Consider the following 23,938-nt stretch of genomic DNA (forward strand, 5'->3'; position numbering starts at 1 on the left):
CAACTGTGAGATCATGACCTGAGCCGAAGTCGGACGCTTAACCAACTGAGCCACCCAGACGCTCCTAAAACTTTTATAAAAATAAAAAATAGAAGTATTCTGTAATAAAATAAATGTGAATTTCAATATGTGAATGTTCAAGCAATACTATGCTAGGAACAAAACAGTCAGAAATCCACACCTCTAAGTTATCACTGAATCTGACAACTGCAAATAGTCTTGACTTGGGCCTGTGGTGGTACTACAACTGAGATACCATGCCATCTATCATGCATACTATCAATAATATGATTTTCAGGGCACCTGGGTGGCTTAATCGGTTGAGTATCTGACTTCGGCTCAGGTCATGATCTCAGGGTTCATAGGTTTGAGTCCTGCATCTGTGCTGACAGCTCAGAGCCTGGAGCCTACTTCTGATTCTGTGTCTCCCTCTCTCTCTCCCCTCCCCCACTTGTGTTCTGCCTCTCTTTCTCTAATAAACAAACATTAAAATAATGATAATAATAATAAAGTGATTTTCTAAGAGGATGAACCACATTTAGCGTGATAGTCAATTTTATATGCCAACTGACTACACCACAGAGTGCATAAACTTTTGGTCAAATTATCCTGGGTGTAAGGATGTTTCTGAAAGAGATTAACATTTAAATTTAGTTTCCTGACTCCTTGAGTTGGGATGTTGGTCTTTTCCTGTCTTTGGACTCCAACTTGAAAAACTGGATCTTCTTGGCTCTCAAGCCCACCAACTTTCAGACTAGAATTTACACCATCAGCTCTCTTGGTTCTCAGGCCTTCAGACTTGGACCAGAACTTACACTGTTGGCTCTCCTGGGTCTCCAGCTTGCTGACTGCAGATCCTGATACTTCTCAGCTCCATGATCATGTGAGCCAACTCCTTGTAATAAATCTATTTTGGGGGAGCACCTGGGGTGGCTCAGTTGGTTGAGCATCCGACTTCAGCTCAGGCCATGTCATGATCTCACGGTTTATGTGTTTGAGTCCCACATCAGGCTCGCTGCTATTAGCGCAGAGCAGGCTTCCAATCCTCTGTCCCCCTCTCAAACTGCCTCTCTCTCTCAAAAATCAATAAAACATTAAAAAAAAAACTTAAAAAGAAAATCTGTGTGTGTGTGTGTGTGTGTGTGTGTGTGTGTGTGTGTGTGTGTGTAGATCTTACTGGTTCTGTTCCTCTGGAGAACCCTGAATAATAAACTTGGTAAAGCTGAGAACAAAACAATTTCTCCTCAATGTCTACAGTAACTGCATTCCTGGAAAATTCCAGGAAGTGTAGTTCCAAAACTACACTTAAAAAATGCCTTCTTTGTGTAAAATGGAATTAGATTCTAGGCTCAGTCATAAGCATTTTTTTTCTATCTATGTAAATTATTCAGCAAGATATTCCAAAGTTGTGGCAGATCACGGGAAAAGTTTGGTTCTATGGAATGCACACTTCATTGAGTCTAGAATTCCATGGCCCCTACCTACTAAATTTCAACAGCAACCACCAACCATTGAGACAACCAAAAAAGCTTCCATGATTTTCTAAAACAAACCCTATCTAAGGACAAAAGTCTTCAAAAACAGATTATAATTCATCAGTAGACCTTGGCCTCTACCTGGTTAAGAAGGGGGAATCACTACCCTCCCTAGAGAGCCTCTGGAGTCCCCTGAGCATAGGAGAGATTACAGAATGGAGGGAAAGGACCAGCACAGTTCACAGCACTTCAAGTGCCTGGAAGTTTAAAAAAGGGGTGGTGTGGTGTATGTAAGTATAACTACTGTCCCTTCCCCAGTTCTGTTCAGGGCCATCATGTCAGCACCCACCTCTCATCCAGAGAAGTCAAGGTTCAGGGGGACTAAAAAGCAGCCCTCCTCACGGTAGTAACAGTATGGATCCTGTCTCTCTATATATACTAAGAATAATCTCAAACTACAATAAATCCATGAAGTATGTTAGATATCTTTCTCAAACAATATTTCTTAAAAACATCAAAATTGACGCACTGCTCCCAAAATAGGGAAAGGCACTGAAGGCCTTGAGTCGTGCCCTTCCGCCACTCCCCTCCCCGCAAAGGGGCAGGCATCATGTCCCAGCTGTGCGGTACCCAGTACAGTTCACTGAATCTTCAAAAGAGCCCACACAGGCCTTGACAGAGGCTCAGAGAGTGTAACTCTCCCTGGGTCAACTATTCTTAAGTGGTGGTAGTCTGAATCCAAACCCCACACCCTGCCCACCACCCCATATGGTCCCCAGTGCAACCATACCCAAAAACCTCATCAGGAATGTGTGGTGTTTTTTTTTTTTTTTTTAACATTTATTCATTTTTGAGAGACAAAGACAGAGTGCAAAGTGGGGTGCGGCAGAGAGAGAGGGAGACACAGAATCCTAAACAGGCTCTAGGCTCTGAGCTGTGAGCACAGACCCAGGGCTCGAACCCATGAACTGAGAGATCATGACCTGAGCCGAAGTTGGACGCTTAACCGACTGAACCACCCAGGCACTCCAGGAATGTGCAGTTTTGATCTGAACAAATATTTCATAAGATATGAACAAAATGTTACAACACTAAAACTACACTGCTCAATCTGCGCCTTCTAAATTTATCTACTTGTCCTATGGGTCAGTGTTGGTATTCCTGACCACATTTTTTTTTCATTTTGAAGGTACTGTCATGTTATTTAATATAAAATCTATAGATTTTTTAGAGCAGAAAATGTACCACCAGTTCTAAATCAGTATATATTAAGTTACAGCTATAAAAGTAAAATTCTTAGCTGCTCTTTTTTCATTTAAAATAATTATTTGTTAGGCATGGACAGAGACACAGCTGCCCTCATTTTTTCAGAAATAACCCTGCATTTAGAGGGCTGCAATCTGGGTGGCCAGAACTCTCACCAGGATGTCCTAGCCCAAGTATGGGCTCCCCAGAACAGGATTTACAGCTCCAGGAGCCCTGCCTAAAGCTAATTACACACGCACAGCCATACAGGAAGCTTGAGCTTCCTTTACATCTACAAGATCACATAATTAAAACCTACTGAGGAAAACAAATAAAGCACCATCTCTTACCTGCCAGATATGGTAGATAAAATACTACTTAAAAATCAAACCACAGGGGCACCTGTCTGGCTCAGTCAGTGGAGCATTTGACTCTCGGTCTCAGGGTCGTGAGTTCGAGCCCCAATTTGGGTACAGAGATTACTTAAAAAAAAAAAAAATCAAACCACAGACTCCTAAAAATGGAAAAATATCTTGGAGACCATTTATAGGAAATCCTGCATGAAGCATCACTGACAAAAAATCTTCTAGGTACAAGCATCTACTGTTGGAGGAGACTGACTACTAAAAGTTATGAAGCAAGTCATTGTTTACTCAACATTCAGTGAATACTTACTTTGTGCCATGGGAAATGCCAATTCTCTAGGACACTAGTCAGACAAGGCATAAATAAATGGACACATAAAGATAATTAAGACAAAAATACCCACTTTCAAGGAGCTCACAGTTTAGTGGAAGAAACAAGATACATAAATAGTGAAGACCCCATCCTTCATAAATTTTACCAAAAAAACAAGGTAAGTATATATACAAGGCAGTCCTTGGTTCTGCCTCTGGGGAACCAGTGTGAGGCACACACTTCCCAGAGGTGTGAGAAAGCTTGGGCTCACTTGAAGGACTCTTAAGAACTGGGTGTGGCTAGAATACCAAAATATCAAAATGAGGACTGGTGGGGAAGGGCCCAGTGGACCAAACCCTGGCCTTCATCTGACACAGGAGGGCAAACCGCAAATAGATTGTCAGTGCAACCCTAAGTCAGATTTGTTATTTCCTAAAGACAAACCTGGCACTGTTGTGGAGGAGGGACTGAGGGGCATAACACCATGGCAGGGCTTAGGCAAGAGAAAACCTGATCAGCATCTCTAACTCCCTTCCTCTGACCTGGCTCCAAGCTCTCTACTCAAAACAAAAATACACTGTCACCCCACAGCTCTCCCAGGATCTGAAGACCACCACAGCACTTCTCTATGCCTGCCTTTCTCCCACATCACTCCCATGAATTTTCAGCCACTCCTTCAGATTCGGCACCATCTGTGTCTGTCCGCAACGTGGTACATGGGCCCCTCGGAACTGGGCACAGATTACACAGATCTGGTCTGGCAAACAGAGATCCTCTTAACTTACAGGAAAAAAACCTGCTTTTCTAGGAGCTACCAGAGGCACATACTGAGTTCATGGCTACCTAATTAATACTCACATTTCTTTTTCACACATACAGACACTAAACTGTTTTTCTTTTTTGCCCTCCCCCCAACATTTCATTATGAAAAATTTCAAACACACGGAAATGTTGAAGAAAGTATAAACACCTCACTTTTCTCCTTTTCATAGCTGTGTAATTTATATTCTGAAAAATTTTCATTTGGTCCGATTCAGCTCAAGGCTGAACAGGGTATCTTAAAATTCTTTTTTTTTTTTTTTTTAACATTTATTTATTTTTGGGAGAGAGAGAAAGAGGCAGAGCTCGAGAGAAGAAGGGCCAGAGAGAGAGGGAGACACAGAATCTGAAGCAGGCTCCAGGCTCCGAGCTGTCAGCACAGAGCCCGACGGGGGGCTCGAACTCACAAACCGCGAGATCATGACCTGAGCCGAAGTCGGACTCTTAACCGACTGAGCCACCCAGGCGCCCCGGATATCTTAAAATTCTGACTCTGACTTGAAACTCACAACTCTCCCTCCAACAAGTGCTTTCTTCAACCTAAGTCACACGACCACTCAGGATCCTTATCTACAATACAAGGAGGCTGGATTCTAGGATCTCAAAGGTACCTTCCAACTCCAAAAAACTTCTAACTTAGTAAAATTCACAGTACTGATGACAATGTTACATAAGACAGGGTAATGACAAAGATCCCTCCGGGTCTCAAAACAGTAGCAGAATAGTGAACTAAAATCAGGAGAGATGGGTGCCACTGTTTCCTCTTCTAGAAGAGGAGCTGATAAAACCTAACTATGGAGTTCTTCTACAAAATAACATGTATAGATGAAGGAAAAGAACAAAAATCCTGACATATTTATTCCAGGAGAATTTACTTTGCCAGCACTCGAAGGTCAGAAAAACAGTGCAACAATCCCAAGGTCAGGGATGGCACTTAATCTCAGGGATTCAGAAACCCCATCCTCCCAGGGCACCTGGGTGGCTCAGTCAGTTAAGCATCCAACTCTTGATTTTGCTCAGGTCATGAGATTGAGCCCCATCAGGATCCATGCTAAGTGTGGAGCCTGCTTAAGAGTCTCTCTTTTTCTCTCTCTCTCTTTAGTTCTCTGCCCCTCCACCCTTCTTAAAATAAATGAACATTAAAAAAAAAAAAAAACTCCACCCTCCCCAACCACCCACCTATGAAGAGCACACCAATCAAGTTTCAGAAATAATGCCAAAAGAACCTTGAAAATTTATCTTAACTGTCATGATATTACATCAAGAAAGATCCACCCTGCTGGAGAACACAGACTGTCTTGGTAACTACCAGAGAGCTGAGGCCCATCCCTCACTGAGAAGCACCTTCAGCCCTGGCACAGTGAGGGAAAGGAACCCTTGATGGCACCTACAGGGTCATCCCCTAACTACCTCTTACAGTCACACCTTGATCTTGATACTGTCACTAATTTTTCCTTTGAACTCCTACTATTCACCTCCAATTAGAACCTTTTTTTTTCCTGTTATGCAAAAATGTATTGCTATTTAAAACTATTTAAATTTAATTATTATTTAATTGATATTTTTAAATCTACTGTGCTCCTTTAAAACAACCAGTGATCCCGGAGACTGCTCTACCTTGCATGAACGAACCTGTATCCCTGGGCAAATTACTCCACCTCTCTGAAATCTCAGTTTCCTCATATGTAAAATGGGCTGCTAATGCTACCTACCTTATAAGGATTTTGAGAGAATTCAATGAAGTAATGAACCTAAAGTGCTTAGCAGGGTTGACAGCCCACAGTAAAGATGGATAAATGTGGTATACCATAACGTAAAAGAATACACCGCATGCCCCAAGTATGACTAATGCCTTATTAAAATAAAAGCAGCAATTCAAAAGGCACTTTGTAAGAGAAACCCTTTATAAGGAATGACTAAAGACTGTTTATACTCACTACTTACATTAAATTATATACTATTGCACATAGATGTCAACAAACAACACTTGCTGCTGGTTCTTTCCCACTGAAAATTATATATCAGGAAATACTGAAAATACATGGTAGGGAGTTCACTGGAATGATAATCAGGAGACCTGGATTGTGGTTGCAAGCCTGACAAGTCTGCATGACCTTGGTAAGTCATGCTACCTCTAGGAGCCTTGTTTATAAGGCAAGGAGGATGGATTAGGATCTTTCAGAAACTCAAAAATTCTATGCCATAACTTATACCATTCAGAACCAGGAATCAAAACTACTTTTAAAAAGGAAACTGCTGGGCGTCTGGGTAGCTAAGACAGTTAAGCATCTGACTTCAGCTCAGGTCATGATCTCACACACAGTTCATGAGCTCAGGGCCCGCTTTGGGTGAGCCCCATTTCTCTCTCTCCACGTCTCCCCACCCCCCGCCCCTTGCTCACTTATGCCATAAATAAATAAATAAATAAATAAATAAATCTGCTTATTAATTATTATTTTTTATTGCTATCAATATCCCACTAAAAATCCAAAAAGGGTTTCAACCAAAACAATCTAGGGATGCCTGGGTGGCTCAGTCGGTTAAGCGTCCAACTTCATTCAGCTCAGGCCATGATCTTGCAGTTCGTGAGTTTGAGCCCCCCATCGGGCTCTGAACCTGGAGCCTGCTTCAGATTCCGTGTCTCCCTCTCTCTCTGCCCCTCTCCCACTCACATACATTCTCTCTCTCTCTCACAAATAAACATTTAAAAAAATTAAAAACAACCTAAATGTATTTGTCCCTTATTTTAAAAACTCCGTATTTGAAATGTAGGGATCAATTCAAATTGTAAATTAAGAACAGACTTAAAACCCTGAGGAGAAGGAATCACACAGTCAAGGGAAATTTAGGAAACTAACCACACTGGAGTCAGTAACTACACGTTACTAAATGAATCAAAACCAACAACCAATCTTATCAAAGCATGTGTACTACAAAAAAACAAACAAAACACTGAAAAGAAATTCAGCAAGAAATGTTTTAATTAGATAAATCATAATGCAACATACTGATCCACTGAATTCCTCAACACATGTGTGTTTATAACCCTTCTTTTGTGAACTGACCCACAATCAGAGAAGTGCATTTAAAGAGAGACTTGGAGCAAGACTCCATTGAAAACAGTCAAGACTTACTCAGAGGAAAAGCATGAGCACTGTCAGGTCAAAAAACTGCACATGTGTAAATGGGCGATACACAAGATGCACAAAACAGGGACAGGAAGGAGAGAGAAGACTTTGGATGTACAATTCTCTGCTTAGTCTGGATCCATATACAGAAGTCCATTACTGCCCCAAATACTTCAATGCTTACTAAGGAGCTTACTGACTATAATGCTTACTATTTTCAAATGCTTATTTTTATTGTTAACACAATACCTTCTCTATTTTATTTGAGAGAGAGACAACGCGTGTACATGCGAGATGGGGAGAGGGGCAGAGAGAGAGAATCTTTACCAGGCTCCAAACTCAGTAAGGAGGTCAACACATGGCTCGATCCCATGACCCTGCAGTCATGACCAGAGCCAAAATCGAGAGTCGGATGCTCAACCGACTGAGCCAACCAGGCACCCCCCTTCTCATTTTTAACACCAATTTTTTAAAGTATATTTATTTAAGTAATCACTACACCCAACATGGGGCTCGAGCTCACTACCCCAAGATCAAGAGTCTCATGGTCTTCTGACTGAGCCAGCCAGGCACCCCAATACCAATTTTATTTCATGCCTAAAATGAGGGTGTGATTATCAACTAATGTGCACATTTAATACGGTAGTCTGTCTTGTTATGGTAGTGTTTCCAGAAATCAATGATCCACATTATGACTTAGTGAGGAAAGGTGGCATTAATATCCACCTCTCCTCCACTTCCACCTCCAGCCCTGAGAAGGAAGGAACTTCACCCCTATGTCCTCTTCTTTACCCTAGGGGTGCACCACCCTTCAACACCTTCATGGTCACAGAAGAAGGAAAAAACAGCTTCCTCTCTGATTTCCCCCACTTTCCTTCCCAGCTTTCTCCTTTCTGATTCTGGCCACACTCTATGAAGGGAGCAGGAGAAACGCCACACTGACCAGCCATGCCCAACTGGATACTGAAGTTAGCAATAAGGAGCTAATGGTAAGCAGGGCCAGCACAGCCCCCAGGGGAAGGTCAGGGGCCAAGTCAGACTGTAGTGGAATGGGATAAAAAGCTGAGTAGATGAAGGATAAAGACCTTTTCAAAACTTTGGCTTTGTTAAAGGGGAGAATGTCAGAGAGTCATGAGGACGTGGAGACACTTTGCTGGTGTTGCTGTTGTTGCCTGGAGACTGTCAGCCTGCCAGCAAGAAAGGTCGGTGCTGCACCAACACACCTGATTCTCATCATTGCCCTACGTGCTGAGAAGGAGGAAGAAACTGGGGTTAGAGAGGTAAACAGCTTGCCCAAAGTCTGAGCTCTTTCCACCAAACCATAACTGACAGACAGGATGCTAAGAAAAGGAGTTAATTATCAGTAACAAAAATTCAAAAGCACAACTCCGTGTCCATGTGTTTTTGGCCAGAGAGAAGCCCACTCATATTAATTTATGATTTTTCTCTATTACTCTACAAGACTTAACACAAGGAAATCTTTAGAAACTAGAAGCTCCCTGGATTTTTCAAACTTAGAACCCTAAGTTTTCATTTTAGTGCTTTCCAAATAATGACAAATCTATTTTTTTCACTTAAATTCCAGTTAGTTAACAGTGTAATACTAGTTGCAAGTGTACAATATAGTAATTCAGCACTTCCATTCCTCACCCTGTGCTCACCACAATGAGTTGCACTCCTTAATCCCCGTCACCGATTCAGCCCATCCTCCCTCCCGCCCACCTCCCCTATGGTAACCATCAGTTTATTCCCTATAGTTAAGCATCTGTTTCTTGGTTTGTCTCTTTTTCTCTTTTCAAAAAACCTAATCTCATATGAAGACCTCTTCAGATCCATTTCTGGAGATCTCTCTTTTTAATACAAGCTGCTGAAAGGCTGTTAAACTGACAATACTTAACATTCCAGACAAGTGACAAGGCTGGAAGAGGATAGCCTGAAAGAATTTCTGGCTACAGTACACAAATGATTTTTCCAGATTTAGTCCAAAACAAATTGGTTCTCAAAGTTCAAACTCCCAGAATGCAAGAAATGTTGAGTCTCCTCTGGCCATTCCCTCCTAAGCCAAAGTCTGTGAATATTTATTTACAAAAAGAAAACGTTTATTCAGGACCCCTTCAAACCATGGCTTTATGCTCAGAGTTTTGGCAGACAGTTACACACTTGCACAATGCTATATTCATAGAATAAACTGTCAGCCATATTTTTAATTAAAAACACCATTTTGACATATTCTTACATTTATAACAAACTCTGATCTGAAACACAAAATGAAATATTTTCTTTGCATTTCACTAATCGTTCAATGTAACAATGTAAAAAATCCTTTAAAAATAAGCTTGGGGACACCTGGGTGGCTCAGTTGGTTAAGCGTCCAACTTCAGCTCAGGTCACGATCTCATGATTCATGGGTTCGAGTTCTGCATTGAACTTCAGTTCCTCTGGTCCCCCCTCTCTCTGCCCATCCCCTGTGCGCTCTCTCACTCTCTCTCTCAAAAATAAATAAACATTTTAAAGAATAAGCTTACAGGGGAGCCTGGCTGGCTCAGTCAGTGGAGCATGCAAGTTTTTAAAAACTTTTTTAGTGTTTATTTATTTTTGAGAGAGAGAGAGAGAGAGAGAGAGAGACAGAGCGTTAGCAGGGGAGAGACAGAGAGGGAGACACAGAATCCGAAGAGGCTCCAGGCTCTGAGCTGTTAGCACAGAGACGGATGCAGGGCTCGAACCCACAAACCGTGAGATCATGACCTGATCTGAACTTGGAGGCTTAACCGACTGAGCCACCCAGGTGCCCCAAACGATTCTTGACCTCAGAATTATGAATTCAAGCCCCACACTGGGCATAGAGCTTACTTTAAAAAATTTTTTTATAAATTAAAATAAATAAATAATACAAAAAAAGCTTAAAATTTTAGATTTGAACCACTTCACTAGAACAACCAAAATGAAAGACAGACTAAGTGTCAGTGAGGACAGGAACACCTGGAACTCTCACACACTGCTGCTACAAGAATACAACTTACTGCTACTCTGGAAAACATTTTGGCAGTTTCTCATAAATTTAAACACATACTTACCAGTACTTCCAACCCCAGGTATTTATCCAAAAGAAATTAAAACACATATCCACACACAAATGTTCACAGCGGCTTTTAAAAAATACATACAGGGATGCCTGGGGTGACCCAGTTGGTTGAGCATCCGACTCTTGATTTTGGCTCCAGTCTTGATCCCAGGGCAATGGGATCGAGCCCCAAGTCTGTCTCCGTGCTAGGTGGGAGCCTGCTTAAGATCCTTTCTCTCTCTCTCTCTCCCTCTGCCCCTTCCCTGACCTGTGCTCTCTCTCTAAAATAAAATTTAAAATTTAAAAAGTTAAAAGTTAAAAATAAATAAAAAATACAGGGGAGCCTGGGTGACTCAGTCGGTTAAGTGTCCGACTTAGGTTCAGGTCACAAACTCACAGCTTGTGGGTTTGAGCCCTGCATCGGGCTCTGTGCTGACAGCTTGGCGCCTAGAGCCTGCTTTGGATTGTGTCTCCCTCTCTCTCCACCCCTCTCCCACTCACGCTCTGTCAAAAAAATAAGTTAAATAAATAAATAAATAATACACACAATAACTCCAAACCAGAAACAACCCAAATGCCCATCAACAAGGGAATGGATAAACAAACGGTGGTATGGCTATACAACGAAATAAAACTCTGCAAGAAAAAGGAAGAATCCACTGATAACATTCAACAGCATGGATAAATCTCAAAAGCATTATGATAAGCAAAAGCATATGAAACCAAGAGTCAGACACTTGGCCGACTGAGCTGCTGCCGGTTGAGCATCCAATTCTTGGTTTTGGCTCAGGTCATGATCTCAGGGGATCAAGCCCTGCATCAGGCTCCATGCTGACAGTGGGGAGCCTGCTTGGGATTTTTCTCTCTCTCCCTCTCTCTATGCCCCTCCCCTGCTTGTGAGCGCACATATACACACACACACACTTTCAAGATAAATAAACTTTAGGGGCGCTTGGGTGGCTCAGTCAGTTGAGCATCTGACTCCGGCTCAGGTCATGATCTCATCACTTGTGAGTTCAAGCCCCACATCGGGTTCTGTGCTGACAGCTCAGAGCCTGGAGCCTGCTTCAGATTCTGTATCTCCCTCTCTCTCTGCCCCTCCCCTGCTCATGCTCTGTCTCTCTCTCTCTCTCAAAAATAAACATTAAATTTTTTTTTTCAAAATAAATAAACTTAAAAATAAAAGCATTATGATAAATGAAAGAAGCCTGATATATTCCATTTACATGAAATTCTACAAAATGCAAACTTTCCTACAGTGACAGAAAGTAGATCAGTGGTTGCTTAGGGGTGGAAGAAGGGGAAATCAATTGAACAAGATACAAGGGAACTTTTGGGGGTTATGGAAATACTCTGTTATCTGGATTGAGGTGCTGCTAATATGGCTATATACATTTTTCAAACCCCACCAAACTGTACATTTAAAATGGAAGCATTTTTCTGTATATAATCATATTGTAAAGTTCATTTTAAAAAAATACAATAAAAAAGTTCCTAAATGCTCAATTAAAAAAAGCAAAAATTTAGATCTGAGAATTGTTTTGTCAATAGCACAAAAGAAGTCTTTCTAAACTAGTTAAAATAGATTAGAATTTGAATTTGGTTTGATAAAAATGAAATCTTTTTCAACAAGCATTTCACTAGTTAGATAAAATGAAAATTAATAAAAAGAAATACTAAGGAGTCCTTTTTCCTTGTGGCTACTGAGTATAAGGTCATGGTCTCAACAGTAGGCAATTTTGCCCCCTAGAGGACCACTGGCACTGTTGGTAGACATTTCTGGTTGTCATGATGGAGTAGAGGTGTTACTGGCATCAAGCGGGTAGAGGCCAGGGATGCTGTAAACATCCTACAATGCACAGAACAGCCCCTTTCAGCAAAGAACTGTTTGACCCAAAATATCAATAGTGCCAGGACGAAGAAACCTTGGGGTACAGGGATTGGTTTAAGCCTGGAAGGGAAGATGTCTATCTTTCTGCACCTTACCTAATACACAGGGTCACATTCGCACAGACATTCTGTTGAACTGAGAAAGCAACTCGACAGAATTGGCTGATAGGAAGGGACTGTCCCTGCTACAGGGCCTATTACTACCCTGGATTTCCACCCACATTTCCTGGGAAAGGACAGCTCAAAGAAGGGCTCTCTCTGATCTCCCAGAATGAAATGTGAGAAGGAGCCACAGGTCTCACTGCTTAGCTGCACCTCTTTCTGCAGTCCCCTAGCTGCCTGGCAGAGACTGACCACCCCAGAGGGTATGTATGGCCAAACTCTACCGTTCTCACAACCCTCTGAAACCTCACTGGCAGGAGGAAAAGAAGTAAAACCTGCAGGCCAACTATATGCACCAAGCACTATGCTGGAAACTTCACACACATCATTTCATTCAACTGTCCTTCATCTAAGGAGATGGGTATGATTATCAAGTCCACTGTAAAAAGGATAACCTGACCCTTCACAGCTGGCAAACATACAGCAGGGATCTGAGACGGTCTGACTCCAAAACCCAGGGCATTCCACCACAACTGGGGAACTCTGTGGATTGTCCTTCTTTATCTCAAGGGGTGGCATGTACAGTGAGACTCCAGAGGGCCTTTGGTGTGCTCAATGTTCACAGATGTTTCACTATGGTAGAGTCGTGTCTTGCCAAGACTTACAGCATTCCCTCCTCTCCATCCCCACCACCCCTGCAAGCCCAGCTCCAGCCTATTTCTGTTGGGAAAAAGTATAGCCTGACAACTACCACAGCCTCATGATGTTCTCCCAGACTGCAATGCTCCCACACCACAACTGTTTCTCCACACCGAAGCACAAAGTCCACCCTGCACTCCCCTGTGGCAGGCAATGCCCCACTCCCTGCCTCAGACCAAACACTCCAATGACCAACACACGTCTTCCAGATCTCAGCTCCTACCGACCCTCCCCACCTGGTTTCCTGTTTTACACACAAACATAGCCATGTTTTTCCAAACACCCACACTTCTGCTCCTACCGTTACCTATCCCTGAGAGCTCCTTACCATCTTCTTGCCTGAGAAATAGCTGCTCACATGTCATGTCAAGATTCAGCTCAAATGACATCTCCTGGTACTTCCACTACAGCAATCACTTCACTGTATTTTATCTAGGCAGCATTTGGTACACAATTAGAGCAAAAAAAAAAAAAAAATGCTGTTTATCTCAAATTTAAATATAATTGGGCATCTGTATTTTCTCTGGCAACCCTAGGCTTGGCACACAGATCCACAAGCAGGGAGGAAAGGAAAGGCACCAGTAGGGAAGGGAGCAAAAGAACACAAGAAATAATATACAAAGTGAACCACGATGAAAAAGATGAACAGAAGTCTTATGCCATACTCAGCAAGAATATTAAAAGTCCGAATCTCTTTGCTTGACATCAGTCCTCCACAAAACAGCCTGACCTACAATTCCAAAACCAGTCTCTGGGACTCCTCTCCAAACAGCCTAAGTTTAGAGCAGCAGGCCTGTTTCTCTTTCACGAATCCAGCACTGGTCACTCTGCCTTACTCACACAGCTCCCACGAACTGATGTGTTCTCCCCTCAACTCTAATGTCCATTCACTGAAAATGCCTCCTCCTTCAAAGCCAACCTCAAAGGACGAGCACAGCTCATGTACCCTCAAGGTCTAGCTCAGACAACCTATGGCACTGATACCAATGGTCCCCCCCACCTCATGAGGGCCCCAGCCCTTAGACTGTAACTCTTCCAGCAATTACCAACACACCTTCAGATGCAGTTGTATAGAGACTGGTCCTCACAGGCCTCACTGAGGATACAAATACCCACTTATGAGGCAAGGCAGGGATAAGTACTTTAAAGATATCATTTAACAACTGTAAAGAAAATGGAACCAAATACCTGAAAAACAGACAAAAATCAAAGCTATGAGGTGAACAGCCCAAATCTCTGCTGAAAAGGACATGTGTGTCAGAAGTAAATCCTAATAAAGTCTTTCTAGACAGGCCAATTAACCACCTATTACACAGTTCACCGCCTGTTATGAGACAACCTGTAACAGAGTGTAGAACTTCTGTTCACTGATTAGTGGTAGGATAAGGATATAAGACAAAAAAGAGAAAAACAGTGGAAAGCACTTCCTTCTGAGTTCAAAATGTCATAGTCCACACTTCCTTGTTAAAATGCTGAGATACACCATTTAACTCAATTACACTGATTTTGCTGTTGCCAATTCAGGATCATACTGTTTGTCTTCAATGTCCAAGCAATAAACCTCAATGACATGTCAGAATTTGAATAAAACATAACCAATCCGGTATTAAGAAAATATAACATGTAAAATTTTTTTTCTTTTAATGTTTCATTCCAATCTTTTAAAAAGTAAAATTTTAGAACACTGCTACATGATGTTATTACTAGCAAGCTGAATTTCAGTAAAAGGTTATTAGTAGCATATATTAAGAATAACAGATTCCCAGGGCGCCTGGCTGGCTCAGTTGGTTCAGCGTCCTACTTGGGCTCAGGTCATGATCTCACGGATCGGGTTGAGTTAAAGACCCAAGTCAGGCTCTGTGCTGACAAGCTCAGAGCCTGGAGCCTGCTTTGGATTCTGTGTCTCCCTCTCTATCTCTGCCCCTCTCCTCCTCGTGAGTGCGCTCTAAAATAAACATTTTTTTAAAATTAAAAAATAGTAATAATAACAGATTCCCATACAAGTATCACAGCATCTTACCCCCAACTCAGCAATGGAAATCTTCAAATTCTAATACAGAGCTCTGGAAACAAGTCAAAGAAGAAAGACTTTCAACTTAAGAGGTTATTTAAAAAATATGGCTGTTCTCAAATCTGAAAAAATCCAGAAGGCAGGAATAGGACTAGTGAACAACAGATATCAAGAGGCAGATTCCGGGACAGCTAATAATCAGAGATGCCCCTACACTAAATGAACTGTCTTGAAAGTAGTTGGATCCTCCTCTTCGCTCTTCAAAAGCCTTCTACTAGTGGGGCTGGGAGGGCTGATTTATCACCAGACATCAGCGGAAATGGGAAGTTCCTACACTAACCTCAGTTAGCTAGGTATCAGATATTCACAATGGTTCATCTCTAAACCATCAGACAGCAGTGGGATAAATTCAATTATTTTAAAAAGCATTGTATGGTAGTTTGGCAGGAAGAATTCTCCTAGCTTACTTTCTCACTTGCTTGTAACTTGATGCAATCTTTCTTTCAGTTCAGCTACCCTTACCATCTGAAATCCACCAAGCACACTTCTGACACAGCATGGCATGGAGATTTAATCACTGAACAAATATCTAAAGTCTGGGCTTCTGACAAATTTTTTTTTAAGTACATAGACAAAAGATAAACCAGTAACTGCTATGCAAAAATTCATTGGCCATCTGAGAGATAACAGGTCTTTTTCTTCTTGATCTCACTAATCTCTGAAACCACTTTCAAAGATGTGTGGTGACTAAGAGTTCTAATGATCCTTTCTCAGAAGCCATTCTGATGTCAACACAGAACCTACTACCACTGCTTACCACCCTCTCTGCCCATCTGCAGTGTGTAACTCCTTTGGCTATGCAAACACAGTGCCTATGTAGCTTTTTCTATAATCACATGCAACTGGGAACGAAACAAGGTAAGAAACCTGGGTGTTTCTCTCCAAGGATATAAACCTGGGTAAGACAGTAAATACTGCATTAGCTTTTCTTCAGAGAATCTCATACTTATAAAATAAACCTCTCTTCAGCCTACCATCCTAGTATACACTCTTCCCTTTTCATTTCCAGTTACAAAACAAAATCTCTGGGTGGCTCAGTCAGTTGAGCGTCTGACCTTGGTTCAGGTCATGATCCCACAGCTCATGATTCGAGCCCCACATCAGGCTCCCTGCTATCATGACAGCACAGAGCCGGCTTCAGATCCTTTGTCCCCCCCACCCCCCCCACCTTAAAAATAAATAAACATTTAAAAAAATCTCCCTAGGAATACTATTGGAAAATATTATAAATTCCAAATTCATTCTTTACTGTCACTTTATTTAAAATAATACAGAAAGGGGGCGCCTGGGTGGCGCAGTCAGTTAAGCGTCCGACTTCAGCCAGGTCACGATCTCGCGGTCCGTGAATTCGAGCCCCGCGTTGGGCTCTGGGCTGATGGCTCAGAGCCTGGAGCCTGTTTCAGATTCTGTGTCTCCCTCTCTCTCTGCCCCTCCCCCGTTCATGCTCTGTCTCTCTCTGTCCCAAAAATAAATAAACGTTGAAAAAAAAAATTTTAAATAAAATAATACAGAAGGAAGGGCACTTGGCTGGCTCAATTGGTACAGCATACAACTCTTGATCTTAGGGTTGTGAGAGCCCTATGTTGGGTGCAGAGATTACTTAAAACCAGAATCTTTAAAAACATAAAATAAAATAAAGTAATACTTGGAGCATGTGGGGGACTCAGTTACTGAGCATCTGACTCTTGATTTTCAACTCAGGTCATGATCTCATGGTTCGTGGGATCAGGCCCCATGTCAGGCTCCGTGCTGACAGTGCAGAACCTGCTTGGGACTCTCTCTCTCTGCTCCTACCACCCCCCACCTGCATGCATGCACACATACACTCTCTCTCTAAAAAATAAAAAATAAATTAAGTAATACAGAAGGAATAAGGATATATTCTAAATGTGAGAAAAATGAACCAAAGAGAATTATCATTAAATATTAGCAAGAGACTGTCCCACTTTTGAATTTTTTTAATGTTTATTTTTGAGAGTGTGAGTGAGGGAGGGGCAGAAAGAGAGGGAGACACAGAATCAGAAGCAGGCTCTAGGCTCAGAGCTGTCAGCACAGAGCCCAATGTGGGGCTCAAACTCACAAACCGTGAGATCATGATCTAGCTGAAGTCAGATGCTCAACCGACTGAGCCACCCAGGCGTCCCATGTCCCACTTTGAAAACTTGACTCTGAGTGGCTTAAGGAAAAAGAGGCAAGGAGAAGGGAGGATGCCCAGCCAAGAGCTCAGGCAAGAAAGGATACAGAGGGAGGAAGCAAAGAAATGAAAAGGGGAGAGGACTTTGCTAACAGTGGTCTGGCATCAAGTTTAATCCCCTACTCATCATCCCTCAACACCCAAAGCCTTCATTATTAGGTAGTAGCTTGAAAGGGCAGTCCCTCCAATTCTTGGGCAGTTTATGGAGCCAAATGTCAGTACAACTTTAACTACCACTTACCAGAATACCTGCCAAAGCAAAGGGAATAATTTCACCCCTCTTTACACGTGAAAGCTCTTCAAATATTTCAATTACAAGAGAAACAACACCCACCTAAGTCTTCCATTGTCCAGGCTACAAAGTACTGTAGTTCCTTCAACCTTATGACAAATGCATTCTAGTTGAAAGGCAGCAAAAACATAAAACTTTTAGTCAGAAACCGTGGCTCAAATCCAAGCGTGGCCACTGGTTAACTCTGTATTTTTAACCTTGTTTCCTCATTTATAAAATTAAGGAAAATAATAGTTGTGCTAACTACCTCAAGATGTGTTGTGAGAGGACCATATTTAATGAAAGATACACATGAAATGTATGCTTTTTCAGCTCTGCTGCTATAGATGCTCAATCGATTCCACAGTACTATTAACATTAACCTCATAAACCTTATGAATTAAATTAGTTTTATAAATAAAGTTTTGGAACCCAACCCAACTAAGCACATGTGTGATGGGAGGAGTCAGAGCAAAGCCAGGAGAGGAAGTGATTAAAAATCCAGTACAAAATAAACAAACAAACAAACAAACAAACCAGTACAGCTAGACAGCTTTCTGATTGACATTTATATTCTATACTAGACTTTTAAGAAATCCAAAATTTAGGATGCCTGGCTGGCTCGGTTGGGGGAACATGCGACTCTTGATCTTGGGGTTGTGAGTTCGAGCCCCATGTTGGGTGTAGAGATTACTTAAAAAAAGATAACTAAAAAAAACCAAACAAACTTTAGAGCACTTGGGTGGCTCAGTCAGTTACATGTCAACTCTTGGTTTTGGCTCAGGTCATGATCTCATAACTCCTGGGTTCAAGGCCTGCATTAGGAGCAGTACAGAGCCTCTGGGATTCTCTGTCTCCCTCTCTCTCTGCCCCTCCCCCACTTGCTCTCTCAAAAATAAACAAACATTACAAAAAAAACTTTAACATAAACTTCCAGTTTGCGTTTTTTTAATTTAAAAACAAGGAACATTAGTAACTGAAATGCCAAAAAACTTTTTTTGCAAAGTATTTTATTAACTACAGTGAAATTCTGGTTATTAATAAATGATTTGCATTCCATGATGATTGAGCAAAGGCCCAGCAAGCCTTTGAACTAGATAGGTAACAGGAAGGTTGAGTAAATGCGTGTCTAAAGTGTGTTTTTTAACTTCATTTCCAAGTCAAATACAAATATAAAAAAAACAAAATCAGAACAGAAATGTTTAACTGCATTACTTCTAGAGCCAACCAAGAGGAGTTAGTGCAGGCCCCACTAGGCTGCATATCAATGTAAATCTGCCCTTGTGGGGAGGACATCTTTTTTCCCTCCAGACCTAACCACTCTAGATGACCCAGATTATTTTCCCTAAGCATCAGCATGAATAATTTAGAGTAGGCTTTACTGTAGGGGCAATTTCAATAATTCACAGGGCAGTATTATAAGTATATAAAAGTTCAGGAAGAAAACAAGACTATCGTGTGGGCCTGGAAGTTTTGCCAAGTCACCCAAAAATCCTCTTGGCTGCACCCATCAAAAACTTCCAACACATATTATATACCTTACATGGCTTTTTGGTCAAGGTTGTTTATTACTGATCACTAGAGTAAGGGGATTTGTATACAATTTATAAATATGCAAACTTTGCTACCAAGGACTTACCCACTTACCTTTCAGGCCTATCAGTTTATCCCCCAGAAAAACTCTGTATCTGCATTATCCAGCTGGTTTTCTATTTTCCCCTTTATGAAAGTTGCTACTTTTACCTGCAAGGTGAGTAATACTAATACTGACTTACAATAACTTGTAATGTTTAGGGTAATCTAGCCTTTGGTACTTCATATACGCTACTCAGAAAACTGCCACAGACTCACACTGCACTGGTAAAATCCTATCTATATTATTTATTTCCTGACTTCCCACCCACTCCCCCACCAGAAAATAGAATTCTAAGAGTGCAGGGGAGTTTGGCTGGTTTGTTCAATGCTGTTGCCCCAGAGCCTAGAACAGTGCCTGGCACTTAACAGCCACTTAATAGATATCTGAACTGATGGAGCACCTGGCTAGCATAGTTGGTAGAGTCTGTGACTTGATCTTGGGGTCTTGAGTTTTAGTCCCACATTGGGCATAGAGTTTATTAAAGAAAATGAAAAATAAACAAACAAATAATTATCTCCTGACTTGAAAAACTAATATATTTTTATTATGGGTTATTACTAGGAAGTCTTTAATCACGAGTAAGAGTGATACCAGCTAATTTTTTTAAGTTTATTTGTTTGTTTGTTTATTTATTTAGAGAAAGAGGGGCAGAGAGAAAGGGAAAGAGAGAGAATCCCAAGCAGGCTCCATACCGTCAGCGTGGAGCCCTACACAGGGCTCAAACTCATGAACCATGAGATCATGACCTGAGCCGGAAGCAAGAGTCAGATGCTTAACCAACTGAGCCCCCCAGTAACCAATACCAGCTAATTTAATGGAACTTCCAGAAGTATTAAGCAAAGAAAACAAGAAGCATGGGTGGTTCAGTTGGTTGAGCATCCAACTCTTGATTTCGGCTAAGGTCATGATCTCAGTGTTCATGGGTTTGAGCCCCACATCGGGCTCTGTGCTGAAGGTGTGGAGTCTGCTTAGGATTCTGTCTCCCTCTTTCTCTCTGCCCTTCCCCTGCTCGCTCGCTGTCTCTCAAAATAAGTGGATAAACATTAAAAAGAAAAAGAAAACAAGAAGCAAAAGTGTCAAAAACATCCCATTTATTTTTTAAAAGTATCCTCCAAAAACCCAATGCTGATGAGAAGGGAAGAACTTGAAACCCTCATACACTGCTGGTGGGAATGTAAAATGATGCATTTTTGAAAACTGCATCACTGGTGGTTCCTCAAAAACTTTAGCATAGCTATCACATGACCCAGTGATTCCACTCTGAAGTACATACGCAAGAGAACTGAAAATACTCATCCACAAAGAAACCTGTACATGAATGTTCACAGCAGCATTATTCATAATCGTCAAAAGTGGAAAAAACCCAAATGTCCATCAACAAAATATAAACTATTATTTGGCCATAAAAGGAATAAAGTGTAAATAAATGTTACAACATCAACAACCCTTAAAAAAATTACACTAAATGAAGGAAGGCAGACAAATGACCACAATTTGTATGATTCCACTTATATGAAATATCCAGAATAGGCAAATCCATAAAGACAGAAAGTAGATTGGGATTTCCAGGGACTGCAGGGAAGGGAGAATGGGGAGAATGGGGGACTATTAATCAGAACAAGGCTTCTTGGGGTGCCTGGGTGACTCAGTTGGTTAAGCATCCGACTTTAGCTCAGGTCACGATCTCACGGTTCATGGGTTTGAGCCCAGGGTCAGGCTCTGTGCTGACAGCTCAGAGCCTGGAGCCTGCTTCAGATTCTGAGTCTCCCTCTCTCTCTGTCCCTCCCCCGACACATGCTCTGTCTCTGTCTCTCAAAAATAACTAAATACTAAAAAAAAAAAAAAAAAGAAAGAAAAAAGTTCAAGGCTTCTTTCTGAGGTGATGAAAATGTTCTGAAATTAGAGAGTGGTGATCAATGCACAACTCTATGGATATACTTAAAACCACTGAAGTGTACACTTTGAAAAGGGTGAACTTTAGGGTGAATTAATTCTATCTCAATAAACCTGTTATTTTAAAAGAAATATACATGGGGCATCTGGGTGGCTCAGTCGGTTAAGCATCCGACTTCGACTCAGGTCACAATCTCACAGTTTGTGAGTTCAAGACCCGCGTCGGGCTCTGTGCTGACACCTTGGAGCCTGCTTCGGATTCTGTGTCTCCTCTCTCCGCCCCTCCCCAATTTGTGCTCTGTCTCTCAAAAAATAAATGAATATTAAAAAAAAATACATGTTTGCAAATGAATACATGAATACATCATTCAGGTATTCAAATGAATATATGCACTCAGGTATTCCTGTGTTCAAATGAACACATGACATAATAAAGAATGTTAAAGAATAAAGTATGGGAGGGAGAGGGAGACAAGAGTTGAAGCAAGGAAGAGATAAACAAAAAAACAAAGACCAGGGGCACCTGGGTGGCTCAGTCCGTTAAGCATCTGACTCAATCTCAGCTCAGGTCTTGATCTCAGGGTTGTGAGTTCAGGCTCCACAGTGGGCTCTGCGCTAGGCATGAAGCCTACTTAAAGAGAAAAACAAAAACAAAAACAAAACAAAGAAGGATTAAAAAAATACAAGGCTGCAGGCCTTGCGTGGGGGGACTGAGTCAGGCTGAATAAGCGTACAATGAGGGGAGCATAAAGAATAAAAATGAGGGAGCTCGGGTTGCAGAGTCCAGCAGGTAATTTGTAACAGGGGAGAGACAGCAAACCTGGGTAACTGTAACGATTCAATGGAGTTTGCAGAAACCAGACCAGAAAGGGAGAACAAGAAAGAACATGAGAGAAAAGATTTAAGACTAGCCCAAACCCACTAATATTTAAAAAGAAAAGTGTACAAGAAGAAAATTTAATAGTTTCCGCTCAAGAATCCTTGAGCCTGGTAGGATAAAACCAAACCATAACAAGAAGCTTCCAGGCAAAGAAGGGAGTAGGCCTCAGGACACTGGCTGTCTTCTATGTAGGAGAAAAGGGGCATCTCCTGGGAGAAAGTGCAATTGTAACTGTTCTGGAAAACAAGCAGCTCCAACGGACTGCCTCGGGAATTCTCGGTAGAAGAGGTGTGACTGAAAAATGGCTGACTTAGGATTTTTCCCAAGAACATGAGAAGGGAGAGAAGAAGAAAAGGACACCTTTAATTTTTAACAGATACTTCTTTATAAATCTTAACAATGCTGCCAGATTTTTTGCATGCTTCTATCCTAAGCTTAACCAAGGTCTTTTAAATTTTTCTTCGGATAACCTCAGTTCTTTTGACAAGAAGTATAATATGCGCTTTTATCATTTTTTTCTTAAGATTTATTTTTAATCTCTACGTCCAACATGGGGCTCAAACTCACAACCCTGAGATCAAGAGTCACACTCTCTCCCCACTGAGCCAGCCAAGCACCCTTCCTTTATCATTTTTGTTTTCCCTAGGCTACACACACAATGGATAAACTTGAAATTTAATATCTTGATTTCTTAAACCTTGATTGCCCAAATACATCAAATTAAAACAAAAACAAAAACAAAAAACCAACCAAGGTGAAGGTATATATACAAGGGGAAAGGGGGAAGCAATATACAACAAATGCATATTCCCTCTAGAGCCAGGAAGAAAGTTAATGCCCACCTGGTTTCTGGATTACAACACAGATATTAGAGATAGTCCCCTCCTTCAAGAAGTAAGATTTGAATTAGACACCAAGATACAATTAAATAGACTGCAAACTGGTGTGTACAATGGGAGGTGTCTCAGGGCCTGAGAGGTCGTGCACACCTGGAGTGAAAAACTCCAAAGGGCAGGGACTAGGTGATCTCTACTTTCTTGGTAGTGCTGACATGCCTAGCACATAACACACCCAGCAGATGTAACAACCTTCAGTCAAACCACACACTCTGCTGTGCACTGTGATGTCACTGGCTCATGGAGTAAACAGACAAAACACAGGCCACCAAATCCTACCTGGACAAGGAACTAGACAAGTATGCCGGAGATAGGTCAAGAGATCCCTTCAAGGCAAGGTAATATCTAAGCTGAGTTTGAAGGAGATAATTCAGATGAAGTGAGCGAAGAGCATTCCAGCAGAGGGAAACATGGAGACTGGAAAGAGTTAAGGGACCAAGAGTTATTCAGCAAAACTCAGTGAAGCACCAAAAAGGGGGAGTAGAGGGATGAGAGTGGAGGCCAGAGCCCGGTGATGAGGTGTCACAGATACCAAGCTAAGGATTAGTAAATCCGATTATGAAGATAGTGGGAGCCACTGAAGGCCTTAAAATTGGGGATGGGGTGAGGGTGGGGTTGGGAGGAGTGACTATGAACAGATATATTTTGGAAATATGGAGGCAGGAACAAACCTCTGGATTTAATCAGAAAAGAACTACACTGAAGACATGGGAAACGACCAAGAAAAGCACTGTAAACAAGATCTGCACTCTTTTCTAGGGGACAAATTTCCTTTCGGGGGTTACCAAATTATCCTTTGAAAATGGAGAACTTATGGAGCACCTGGCTGGCTCAATAGGTGGAGCACATGACTCCTGATCTCAGTGTCATGAGTTCAAGCCCCACATTCGGCGTGAAGCCTACTTAAAATAAAAATTTGGGGGGTACCTGGGTGGCTCAGTCGGTTAAGCATCCAACTTCAGCTCAGGTCATGGTCTCACGGTTGGTAACTTCGAGCCCC

At 41.7% G+C, this 23,938-nt stretch overlaps 1 protein-coding gene across 4 annotated transcripts in view; it reads right to left on the reverse strand.

Moving 5' to 3' along the window:
* The window catches only part of SPECC1L (sperm antigen with calponin homology and coiled-coil domains 1 like), a 139,348-nt gene that overhangs the window by 111,038 nt on the left and 4,372 nt on the right, over positions 1–23,938 (reverse strand). The window contains exon 2 of one of the 4 annotated variants that reach the window (XM_053206216.1): positions 21,677–21,790. The exons of 2 other annotated variants lie outside the window; for them this stretch is intronic. The gene's annotated coding sequence lies outside the window, so the exon portion shown is untranslated. Of the gene's footprint in view, positions 1–21,676; positions 21,794–23,938 lie in introns of all 4 variants that reach the window. One more of the 4 variants, XM_053206217.1, reaches the window with a different exon arrangement.

This window comes from Acinonyx jubatus, chromosome D3, assembly GCF_027475565.1.
Source record: "Acinonyx jubatus isolate Ajub_Pintada_27869175 chromosome D3, VMU_Ajub_asm_v1.0, whole genome shotgun sequence".
In the NCBI taxonomy this organism is placed as follows: Eukaryota; Metazoa; Chordata; class Mammalia; order Carnivora; family Felidae; genus Acinonyx; species Acinonyx jubatus.